The following is a 12,495-nucleotide window of genomic DNA, read 5'->3' as shown; positions in this document are numbered from 1 at the left end:
GGCCAACATGGCGTAAGCTAAGTATGAGTAGTCAGGGATATTGGGCTGGGTAGGGGCAAGATGGGGTGCCTGTTGATGAAGTGCATTAGGCAACTGGATTGCTAGACTTTTAATTATTTTTTTCTCGCAGGATTTTGAAAAATGTATATAACACTGTAATGAATTCTAATTTTAATGATTAGCTTTCCGTATTAAGAAAGTAGTGTAAATGTCACGGAATTGTTAAATCAGGAGTCAGGACTAGGCCTTTGCTGAATGAGTGATAATGACGGTAACCATGATGACGAGGGAATGCAGGTAGCGAGGTTACTACACTTTGAAGAACTTATTCTTTTCTACCTTTTTCGATTGCTGCATGACTATGATACGTAGTACTACCTTTTTCAGCTAAGACTGAAGAAAGTGAATTTTCCATAAAGCTTCCATTCTTCTTCGTCTGACAGACACACACACACACACACACACACACCACACACACACATATATATATATAATATATATATATATATTATATATATATATATTATATATATAATATATATAGTGTGTGTACTATATGCATGCTGAGTTTTGTGCACAAGAGTTGCATCCACGAACCAATAATTTAATTGTCAATATGACAGCGATCATCTCAAAAGGTAGTGCTATATTATATTTATTCTCTGTGGTTAAATCTCTCGTCTCAATCTGTTTTCAAAAGAACCCTTTTCAAATTATCAAATGAAATCTCGCGAAGTTATTGAATCTTTCTTCCACCTTAGAGCTTCAAATAACTCTAAGAACTTAGTTGTTAATTCGATCAAAATAATTAATTGTGATTCCAAAACAAGGAGCTTAGACAATTTTTTCTAACCATCTGTTTTCCTTTTACTGTTTAATTACATCTGTCATAAATAAACACTCTTTAGCTAATTTCTTGATAAGATTCACTTCCTATTTATGAAAGCATCACGATTCGAGTTTAGATACATTTTCTCTCAAAAACTGGGTGAAAAACACCGAGTAAACAAAAGTAAAACTTTATTTACAATTAAGTAACAAGACAGATATGGAGCACGTGGGATCCGTACATGGAAACTGCCATGCCAAATGCTAAACTATGTCAGGTAATGATTATAATCAGCAGATAGAAAAACAATGTCTCAAAATCGTCAGCAATGCTGAATGGACAGTGATAATTTTATAAAAAAAAAAAAATGAGGAAGTCAACCAAGAGAGGAATGTATATGTATATATACATGTGTGTGTATATATGTATATGATAATAGTTGTGGTAATATCAGCCTGAATTTAGTCTTGATGGAGAGGAGCGGGACGGTGTTAAGTATCACTTTGACATCAACGGAAGAATGCCCTCAGCTGAGGATGTGTTGGCTATGGTGATTGGTTGTTTTTTTGGTGCCTATAGGCTATCTCATTGGTTCCCGCTAGCATCTGCCAATTGCAAGCATAAGGATATCAGACTATAAAATCTTATAAGCAAGGCTATACCCAAAGACCATTTGATCTTTTATTTTGAACGCATGTGTGCCCAGTATCCATAGGGCTGGGGAACAAGTGCACTGGGTTCTATTAAATGTATTACCTGGAAGGCTGCTCAAAAGTTTTATGGTGGTCCTTGTCTCGCTGCTTTTTTGGAAATTCCAGGATGACCACGTATTTAAGAGTGGTGGGTCGCGTGGCTTGATCTACAGTCAAAGAAGTATTGGTAGCAGAAAAGCGAAAGGGGGAGAGACGAAATAACAGTAGAGAAAGCGTGGACAAAGATTAATGATAAAGAAGCAAAGTGTACTTGGATCATTGTATTATTAGTCCTAGGATGAATCAATTATGAGATTAGAGTAATTACCAGTGCAAACTAAAGGGAGGATTGAATTACTCTAGCACCTAATATTAAGTGAGCTCCTACAACTAATTTTATATATGCTAAGAAATGTTGTAAGCTTAATGTTATTTTCCTTATTTAACCTCTTTAACTAACTTTGTATATGCTTAGAAATTTTCTAATCTTAATGTTATTTTCCTTATTTAACCTCTTTAACTAACTTTGTATATGCTAAGAAATTATGCAAGCTTAACAATGTTATTTTCCTTATTTCACCTGACCTAACCTCTTTAACTAGTTTGCACTACTTACAAGCTGGGTAATATATTCACCATCAACTTAATTCTCAATATCCAGATCTATGCTTTAAACCAAGCTTCAGATTATCTTCGGTCTAACCAACACCAATGCTAGTAAACAGGATGTGAAGTTTATATCACAGATGAAAGCTGGATGTTGTCAGAAGATAAGCTAACACCGTTGTGAACTTACATGAGCAAATTTAAAGGAAACAATTGCAAGCAAATTCGAACAATATACACAAGACCATTGAGACCAAACACGAATCACAATAAATGAGTCAAATACCAACAAATATAAACGAGACAATAAAGAGAAGGTAATTCAGGAGAATATGTGAGATGGGCAACTGACTCGTAAACAACTTCATATAAATAGCTGAAGAAGGTTGTCCTTGGGGAAAGTGTTGTTATCCTACCACCTCCGCTATTTATAAATGTCAGTGGGTGATGCATCATTCTGTAAAGGAAGGAGAGCATAGGAAAACTTAACTTCAAATAAGTGAATTTTGTGATCACTGTACAAATATCAAATACTAAAGGTTAAGCTGTTGATCATATTATCCGAGATAAATTTTTTTACTGAACATTTTCTGTTATAAACGCAGTGAATCGCGGAATGGAAAAGGGTTACCATCAAAATCAGAAGATGAGGAATAACGGTAATGTGTTATGTTACCGTGTGTGGGAAAGAGAAACTGAGTTTAATTTCATGCTTTACACTTAACTTATCGAACACTTATTCAAATGAAGAAAAATCACTACGATGTAATGATAAGGATGGCAATAAACTAAATTTACTGAGCAAAATTAAATTGATATAGCTTGGGGAGAGAGAGAGAGAGAGAGAGAGAGAGAGAGAGAGAGAGAGAGAGAGAAATGAAAATACTGTGACACATCGCAAGATTATTTTATTAGCAAGCAAAGCAGACTTCAACAATTATTTCGTAGTCCACAAAGTGGGGGGATTCGATTATTAACCATTTCAAGCCCGTTGTCGCCTAGGTTTCTTGAATATCTTTTTATACATCAGTTGTACCTTCTTGATTTTGGTATAGCATTTTTTAGACCCTTCGATAATTTTGGGCAATGTAATAAAGTACCACGATTTATTGATTAAAGCAATTTACTCTTGAGCTTTTTGAATTTCCTCAACATTCGTTATAGATATTCGAACCCTTGTCCTCCGCTTAGCTGAAGAGTTATGAAAGAAGCCCCGCCCACTCGTTGCTCTCTCTCTCTCTCTCTCTCTCTCTCTCTCTCTCTCTCTCTCTCACCTATGAATGGAAGTTTACTACTATATAGCTTTTTACGTTTTGAATTTCCGACAATAACCATTTCCCACTCGGTGTATTTCATACAGGCATTTCTATGTTTAATATATCATGCATGTTTTTATTTATTACCATGAGAATTGGGGTGGTAATGGGTTAGTTTAGACTATAAGATATTGCAGATGTGGGACAATGACTGTCCTCTATTACCAGGACCGAAGGACTCAGGAAGCGATAGTAAAAGCAGCTATGTCAGTCATCGGAGGAACAACTGGCCATTCATCTCCCCATGGTAGTCGCAACTAGTGTTTTTTTCGGCTAAAAGAATTCCCAACAACTCCTTCTATAGAATATGATTGTCATTTTAATAAAATAATCTAAAAATCATTCAATCATGTTCCGGTAAATGTAATTTAAATGGAACCCTTAAAGAGATCATCACTTACCTTTTCAGAGAAACTCTTAGCCCAATGGCTACCTTCTATGTACTATATACAGCGAACAGCCATTACCGAGGAGAACGGGGCAATAGGTTGTTGGTGGTACGTATGTCCTCTGCCTATCTCCACTGGTTCCATGTTCAGCTGCCAATTTCCGATATATTTGGTCACATTTAGTGACTGCTTAATTGCACCTCTTCAGTCTCAATATTTAGGTTTCCAGATTCCGTATAAATTTTCCCGAAAGATTACTTTCTGATCTAACCAGAAATTCCATATCTTTAAAGAGGAGCAGAACAAATATTGTTGGTGCCCATTCTGTTCCCTTCCTCCTCTCTTTTATAAATCAGGGACCCGTCCGGTTTGTATCCTAATTACCTGTAACTCTGAATATTCATAACCATTTTTCTTTGGTGGAGCAATCTGCATAAAAAGATATTTATTTATATATAAACATCTGTCCTAAGTTATCCACTCGACTTTGCTCCAGGGTGAATCTAAGGGCAGTGCATTTATAGAGGATTCTCAAAGAATTAGATGCATCGAGTGAACTATAGTTGCATTCTGGCGTCATGCTGTTCAGTGGTGCACACTTTGTGCCAAGAAACCTTTATGCCAACGGCCCCTTTTCTCTTCTTTCCTAACAGCTTTGCTGTCCGGTCACAAATATATGGAAATGAATATCCGATCTGAAACGTATCATGTCATTTTAGTATGAGCGTATATATATTTATTTTCGAGATTTGAATTTATATATTTTTATATTCTATGCATTTAATTTTCTAAATCTTGCACTGGTCCTCCACTTTGAGCGAGTGCTGTTTAAAGATATGCAGAATTTTGATCAGGTTTCTAAATCAGTTTCTGTATATATTTCATACAGTATACAGTCTTTGACCGTATTTTTCACAATGAATTATTGGTGCAAAGGCTCGTCAAAGGCGACTTATTTTACCGAGATATTTGCACTTGACAGTCATTATGGAAAAATGTAATAAACTAGATATAAGAATAATTTCTTAATTGCTGCTTAGCTTTCCAATTTCTCTATAAGGAATCAATATTGATTTGTAAGTAAACTGTTTCTTAAAAATACCATCACTTCTTTGTAAATATATTACATAAATCATATAGTATATATATATATATATAATATTATTATATATATATATAAATATTATATGTATATCTATATATACAAGAAGCGATGGTATTAAGAACATTTACTACAATCATATTGTTCCTTATAAAGGACTTGGAAGCTAACAGGAATCAAGAAATTATTCTTATATCTAGTTTATTACATTTTTCCATAAAATGTAATAAACTAGATATATATATATATATATATATATATATATGTATTATATATATATATATATATATGTGTGTGTGTATATATATATATGTATAACTGAATCACGAAAGTTAGGAACGTGATAAATCCTTAAATAAAGATAAATGCCACGAAGGAAAAATAAACGAAGGAGTCTGCAAGATCTTTCGACTTTAAAAGTCCTTTACTGAGCAGATACTGACATAAATACGAGAAAAGACAATACAAGAAGGTTCGTATAACTGACAGATAGGGATTATAAAGGGATTATATATATATATATATATATATATATATATATATATATATATATATATTATATATATCATATACATATTTATATATGCGTGTGTGTTTCTGGCTTTTTATTTCCCCCCAGCACACAACCCCCGCCGTCCCCGCCCCTTTTTATCCTCCTGTCTTCTATTCGCCACACCCTAAAATAGAAAGAGAGAGAGAGAGAGAGAGAGATCGTCTTACCAACCTTATGAGAATTTATAGAGTTTAGTGGTCTGGTTAAATGACTTGATAATAATTTCCTTTATATTTTGCCGCCGGGAATACAGGTTCCTGTGGGATGTTGGCCCTAAGCTGATATGAGAAAATTTCCTTGGGCTTGATAACCAATCTCCGATTCCTCTCAAGGCCAAGAAACTACCAAATCTAATTTTTCCCGCTGCGGCCTCAGATATCCTCTATCACAGAGTTCTTTTCTTCTAAGCCTCTCAAATACACACATACATATATGAACGAACAAATTCAAGGGCTTTGAAGAACCCTGGCCTTTGTTGTTGCTGCTCCATATTATCGTCCAACCTAAAAAACAAAAAACAAAAGAACAGCAAAGGAGCTCAATCGTGCTAAGGTCTCGTTGATACGTTGGATTATCCGCTCCTGTATGTTGATCATTTTAAACACAGAGCGGACTATCAAACATACCTGTGAATATATGCGCATTATAAGAGCTCTAAGATGGGAAGACTTTTCTTCATAATAACTTAAGACAGAGATTGAGCAAACATCTTTCTTTAGCAATTTGTTCAGTTCACACCAGGGTGTTCAGCGCATTTTTGACAATAATTTATATCTGGTTACAAGATCAATAATGATGTATATCAGATAATCAAATGCATCATGAGTTATTTTTATATACTCTTAGTAATTTCTTCGTAATACTACTACTTCTAGTAATATAATCAATAGTAATGTTAACTAGCTTACGGTAGACTCTGTCACGATTAAAACTCAATGACGTGATGCAATAAGCTATTTTTTTTATAATTTTCAACCTATTACCATTTTCAACCTAAATACCTAACACTCGTCATAAACTCCCTATACAATTGGATTAACATACGATTTCCTTAGATGATATCATTGCTCTCATTTTGACGTCATACATTATTAACAACATTTTACCCATCAATAATCATAACACGCAATTGGGGTAACTGTCAGAATTATATTGTTCTTCTTAAAATTTGACGAGTATTAGCAATAAGAAACAAGTAGAAAATGCGCTGAAGTTTCTTCGGCGCAATCGGTATTTCTGTACACCCACTACAGCGTATAATGAAGGCCACTGAAGATGATCTATCTTTTTGGTAGTCTCGGTATAATGCTGTGTGAGCCGCGTCTCATGAAACATTAACCATTGGCCGGTGGGGGCCTGTCCTATATTGTTACCAGACGCACGATTATGGCTAACTTTAACCGTAAATATAATAAAAATGTGTGGTGACTGGTGGGTGGATGATCAACATACCATTTTGCAGCCCTCTAACATCAGTAGTTTTTAAGATCTGAAAAGATATCTAAACAGAACTTCTGCACAAGACGTCAGAAAAGGAAGCCGGAAGTCTTTATAAGTGACATAGTTTCTGATATTGGATAGCAGACACTAAGTTTTAATCTTTAAATTTACCTCCGATCTAGAGAAATATGTTATGGATAAATACCAGCATGCAGACACCATCTCTTCACTTCTACTACTGACCAGCAAAGAAGATGATCTATGAGAAGGTCGAAACGTCGCAATGAGCCAGCTACACCAGCTATATTACCAGCTTAACACCAGAAACGACCCCGGCCTGACATTGACCTTACTTGTGGAGTAATACCAACACAGACAACAACCTCTGCCTGATCTGGACCTGAGATCCGCCATTTCTGTATACCAATATACGTACTGATGATACCAGTATTTTTATTTAGATTTCTCCCAATATGAATAATGGTCAACTATTGAGAACTATTGTTGAGCCAGAGAAGTGAATAATAAGAAATATGGAAAAGATAATATATAAGAGTAATTCGCTGAATTCTGCCATTTTATTCAACAAAATTTGGTTAAAAAAAATGTCGTTAGAATAATAAATCACCAACTCCCGTACTAAGTGGTATGGAAATGTGTGGAAAAGAGTGAAATTGGTTAATAATAATAATAATAATATTCTCAGAATCAATTGGTTTTCTTGCAGTCAGGAGACAACAACAACAACAATATCACATGCATTTGAAAGGAAACCTCAGTCTCATATAGTGCTGAGTATAATTTCATGGTCTTAGATTAAAGAAAGATTAACAATAGAGGCAATGTTGTAAAGTCATACAAAAAAGTAAAACAAGAAAAAGAAACGTTTCCCCTTGGCCGCTTTCAAAGTAACGCTTTTAGAGCAAAGCAGAAAAAGCTTTGATTTCATATTTCTTTTTATATATATATATATATAAAAACACGGTTAGCAATTCGGAGCTCTATATACAATGCTAGGCGAAAAGTTTTCATTTTTACTCACATGATATCTCTTCTTATGCCACAGCACAGTGTCCTGCACTGGGCCCTCCCAGTTCGGCGCCACACTACTAATTTTTTTTTCTTTGATCCAATGGACGACAAATAAAATGCCAATGATTTGAAAGTTTTCGGAAATCCGGTAATTAATCATTGTGGTAAACACAGTTTTTGCCCGTGGTATAAATAAGTAATGCTTGCCTAATAGTTTTCGTTTTAAATTTGAAATGTGGCATTTGATTAAAAAGAGTTGGCGTTTCTTGTGTCCATATTTTACAAGATGACAAAAAATGCTGACGAGGGAGATCCGAGGATAGGAGGGAGTTGGGACATTTAAGAACGTTAGGGAGAATAAACAAATATACATATAATTCGAAAACTAGATTTTCTTATAATCTTATCTTAACTCGTTTCTTAAGATCGGAGGTAAATTTAAAGACCAAATCGTTATTTTGCAAACAATGTAATTGTTCTTAACACGTTTTTCAAGATCGGAGGTAAATTAAAGACCACAATTTTATCATTCTAACTGATCTTAACATAACGAAAACAAGTTTTCCCCGAAGATTGAAAAACAAAACACTGGTGAACGACTGCGCGACGAACATGACAACGCAAGTGAAACAACAGAGGAAGAACACTGCAGCGAATCCCTGCCGAACAACGAAACCAGAGAAAAACTCATCGTCAGTCAAGATTGATTTTGAAACACAACAGTTAAATTCAAGTGCCAATAACGAAGAGAGTGTTATCGAAATCTAATTAAACAGAGGGACAACAGAAACATACGTAAGTTGTGATGAGACTGAATGATTTTTGATAAGTTTGTGTGAAAATTTGCTTATTCTCTCTTAAAAAATATAAAACTTTTCGAATTCTCTGTTAATAAGGGAGTACGGATTTTTTTGTTGTTCTCTCGAAATGTATTTCTTTCGTGGTCATTAATTTTTTAATGGACTTTGATAGATAGGAATTGTTATTGTTATCTTTTTACTTACCACTCGGTTGGTGGTATATGTCTTTTTTTTAATATAATGTTTGTGTAACGTTTTATTTGAATGATTTCTGTGATACTGATGTGCCCGATTTCATATGTAATTTCTTTATAAGTGTGTGAGAATTTGCTTATTCTCTCTCTTAGAAAATATAAAACTTTTCGAATTCTCTCTCAATAAGGGTATACAAATTTTTTTGTTCTCTCTAAATGTATTTTTTTTCGTGCTAATTAATTTTTGAATATACTTTGATAGATAGGAATTGTTAATGTTATTTTTTTTACTTACCACCCGGTTGGTGGTATATTATTTTTAAAACTACTACTACTACTACTACTACTACTACTACTACTACTATTACTACTACTACTACTAATAATAATAATAATAATAATAATAATAATAATAATAATAATAATAATAATAATAATAATAATAATAATAATAATAATAGTACTAACAACTTTAGATATAGAAGAATGAATCAGGCAGCTGTAATAACACAGGCCACAAGTTTCTGTGGACAAGTAGAAGATATTAATCCTGACAAAAATAGACTAGAAGCCTATTTAATGAATCATTGCTTAGCTGATGTTGACAGCCAAATCTTTACGCAAATGTTGAAAATGCCATAGACAAAATAACAGAAGACTTACTGACAACGAACATCACCATAGGAGATAAGACGCAGTTCGGTGATGATGAAAAGGGCTTAGTTAGTCTAAGATATACTCATATAGTGAACTACTTGTCATTTGGAACAATATATCATGCACTTAGAGAAGATGAAAAGAAGGCTTTCAGAAAAATCTAAATTGATCCAAAAAGAAATAGCCTTCAAACATTAAAAGGAGCTTTGTCTTCTTCCTTAATGCTCGAGCAGGTGAATTGCCGTAAAGAAAAAAAAAGGAAATGGATATAATTTGGAGAAAACTGCTATCATAATATCATCGTATATCTGTGTTTCCCTGTTCATATCACACTGTCATTTCGTTCCTACTAAGCTAACGCCAGCAATAAGGATGCAATTCTCGTACCGTACTGAGTTTAGTGAATGAGTTGATTTTCTTGCCTTTGGAAGTATATTACTTATCATTAATGTAAATGTTACCTATTACCTTTTTTTCAGACATTTAACATACAAGTTTTTTTTTCTTCTTTTTTTTTATAATGATGGTATCCAGTTTTCGCGTCATTCATAATCACTTAAGAAATAAATTTTCTTGTGTCTTTCACAGGTTTGTATCTATTTTGCAGCATCACAAACTGTCATAATTGCAGAGTCGCTAGATTTTCATTCCTTGACGGTAACAGACCAAAATGCTGGTGATATATATCTATCAATAGATTTCATGATTCATATAATCCGAATATACTTGTTGCTTATGAATTTGAATGATAGGAATTCTCCAGTTTACTTTAGTTCACAAATGCATCTTAAAGATAAACGGAGATGTTTACTTAATTATATATAACCCCTAACAATCAGGTAACAAAACTTAAACAGAGTTTAACTGACAATCCAGTATATAATTATCACTACTATTTATAGTGATAAAGGAATTAAGAAATCTCTCTCTCTCTCTCTCTCTCTCTCTCTCTCTCTCTCTGCCTCTCGCGTGTATCAAATATTTCATAGGTTGAAAAGAGATGAAAACAAGGGAGAATATCACAGGAACTTTATTCACAGTCTTCGTCACTATCAAGAGACGAATTAACTTCGTTATCACTGTCGATGTTGATAATTACGAGATCTACAGGTTCGTGAAATTTATCCGTGGACCAGTATTCATCCTCGAAGGCTCTGGACCGTCTCACTTAACAATTGTGATTGGGTCTTAGTTTATTGTTAGCTTTCTCCATTTTTTATGTGGTTTGGAGTCGCATTGCAAATGCATTCCTGCAACGACGCGTACAAAGTAACATGGCGGCCATGACAGCGATGAAAAAACCGTCTTCATCAGTTACGCAGTAAATACTTAGTGCGACTGCTGCAGCCGACAGACAACCCCGTAGCATTACGGTATTACCTGACACGCCAAGGGTACTATAAACATAATATACATTAGGAAAAATTAACCATTATTATGATCATTATGTCAAACCTCCCTATCCTCTCCATTATGAACTCTCCAATTATCTGCTGGTATTGAAAAATATCATGGAAAACGGTATTTTATTCCATATTGTAAATTGCATAGAGGTAATAGGGGGAGAAATGAGAAAAACAGCGACAAAGAAAGAGTGAGAGTAAGGGAGGGAGGGAGGGAGGGAGAGGGGAGGGATGGGGGATAGCAGACGTTCGAATCTGTAAATGAGACATGCTGACTCTACGCCTTTACAACTTTACCTTTCTGTGACTCTTAATTATTATGCAACTGTAGAAGTATAGACCGGATTACTTTAGATATTAATTCTTCAGTTTTTTAATGGATTCCCAAGGGAGTCATTTCGACTCCTTCCAACGAGACCCAAGTAAAAAATGCAAATCTCGTTTTTTAATATTTTTACATTACGTATTTAAGACTAATAAACTGTTTGTTTCATTATAGGCCTACATATTTCTTCCTTCCAGATTTCCTAATTGTTTTTAGTAATTTTTCTCAGGCTTCAAGCAAATTCCTACTCGCAACATTCAAGAAACACCATAATTGAACATTTCATTATCCTTTTATGAATACAATATTCATACGTCTGACAACAGTTGTTTGTAAGTGTCACCAACAGAAAAGAACATTTAGCAAGTCATTTTCATGGAAGCATGGCTTGAAGAGGCCGTCTTACACAGGAGCAAATTCTTGCTACTCTAACTGATATCCCAGTAAGGCAAGGTGCCCTTTTACCCAATTTATGGCATCAAAACAGACAAATACACTCAGATGTATTTCTTAGCTGTAGATAAGGAGAGTAAATATCTGCCGAATGTCTTTCCTTACGTAGGGAAAGAAGAGCATTGTCATGCAAGTCGCGACTTATTTGAACAAACGGAGAAATGTCGCAACAGGTAACTATTTTACATCTGTCAACTTAGCCAAGCAAATAAAGAAAAGGGGAACTAGTATAATAGGGACTATGAATAAAACGGAAGCGAAGTGCCTGTCAGTGAAAACCATCAAAGACAAGTTGTACTCAACTAAGATTTACCAGTCTGATAATATGACTAACAGTTTATCAAGGAAAAGTATAATTTTTGTCTTCTTAGTACTCTCCATCAAGATGTTGCTCTACCCAATAATGCAAAGAAGACACCAGAAACAATCAAATGTTTCAATGATACTAAATATGGAGTTGACATTTTGGACCAAATGGCTTGAAAGTATTCAGTGAGAACAAGCACAAGGCGGTGGCCTATACATTCTTTTCAAAACACCTCTGGAGCTGGCAGCAATAAATGCATGGGCTATCTATAAGGAAGTGAAAAAGGAAAAAATTATCAGGAAAGAGTTCCTTGAACAATTGTCAGGGGAATTAGCATAGGTAATTATGCAGTCAAGGAAGAAATTGGATGAGAAGGGAAATAATCGAGTAAATGGAG

The sequence above is a fragment of the Macrobrachium nipponense genome, chromosome 20 (assembly GCF_015104395.2).
Source record: "Macrobrachium nipponense isolate FS-2020 chromosome 20, ASM1510439v2, whole genome shotgun sequence".
Classification (NCBI taxonomy): Eukaryota; Metazoa; Arthropoda; class Malacostraca; order Decapoda; family Palaemonidae; genus Macrobrachium; species Macrobrachium nipponense.
The sequence above is the reverse complement of the archived record's forward strand: the minus strand, read 5'-3'. Positions refer to the sequence as shown.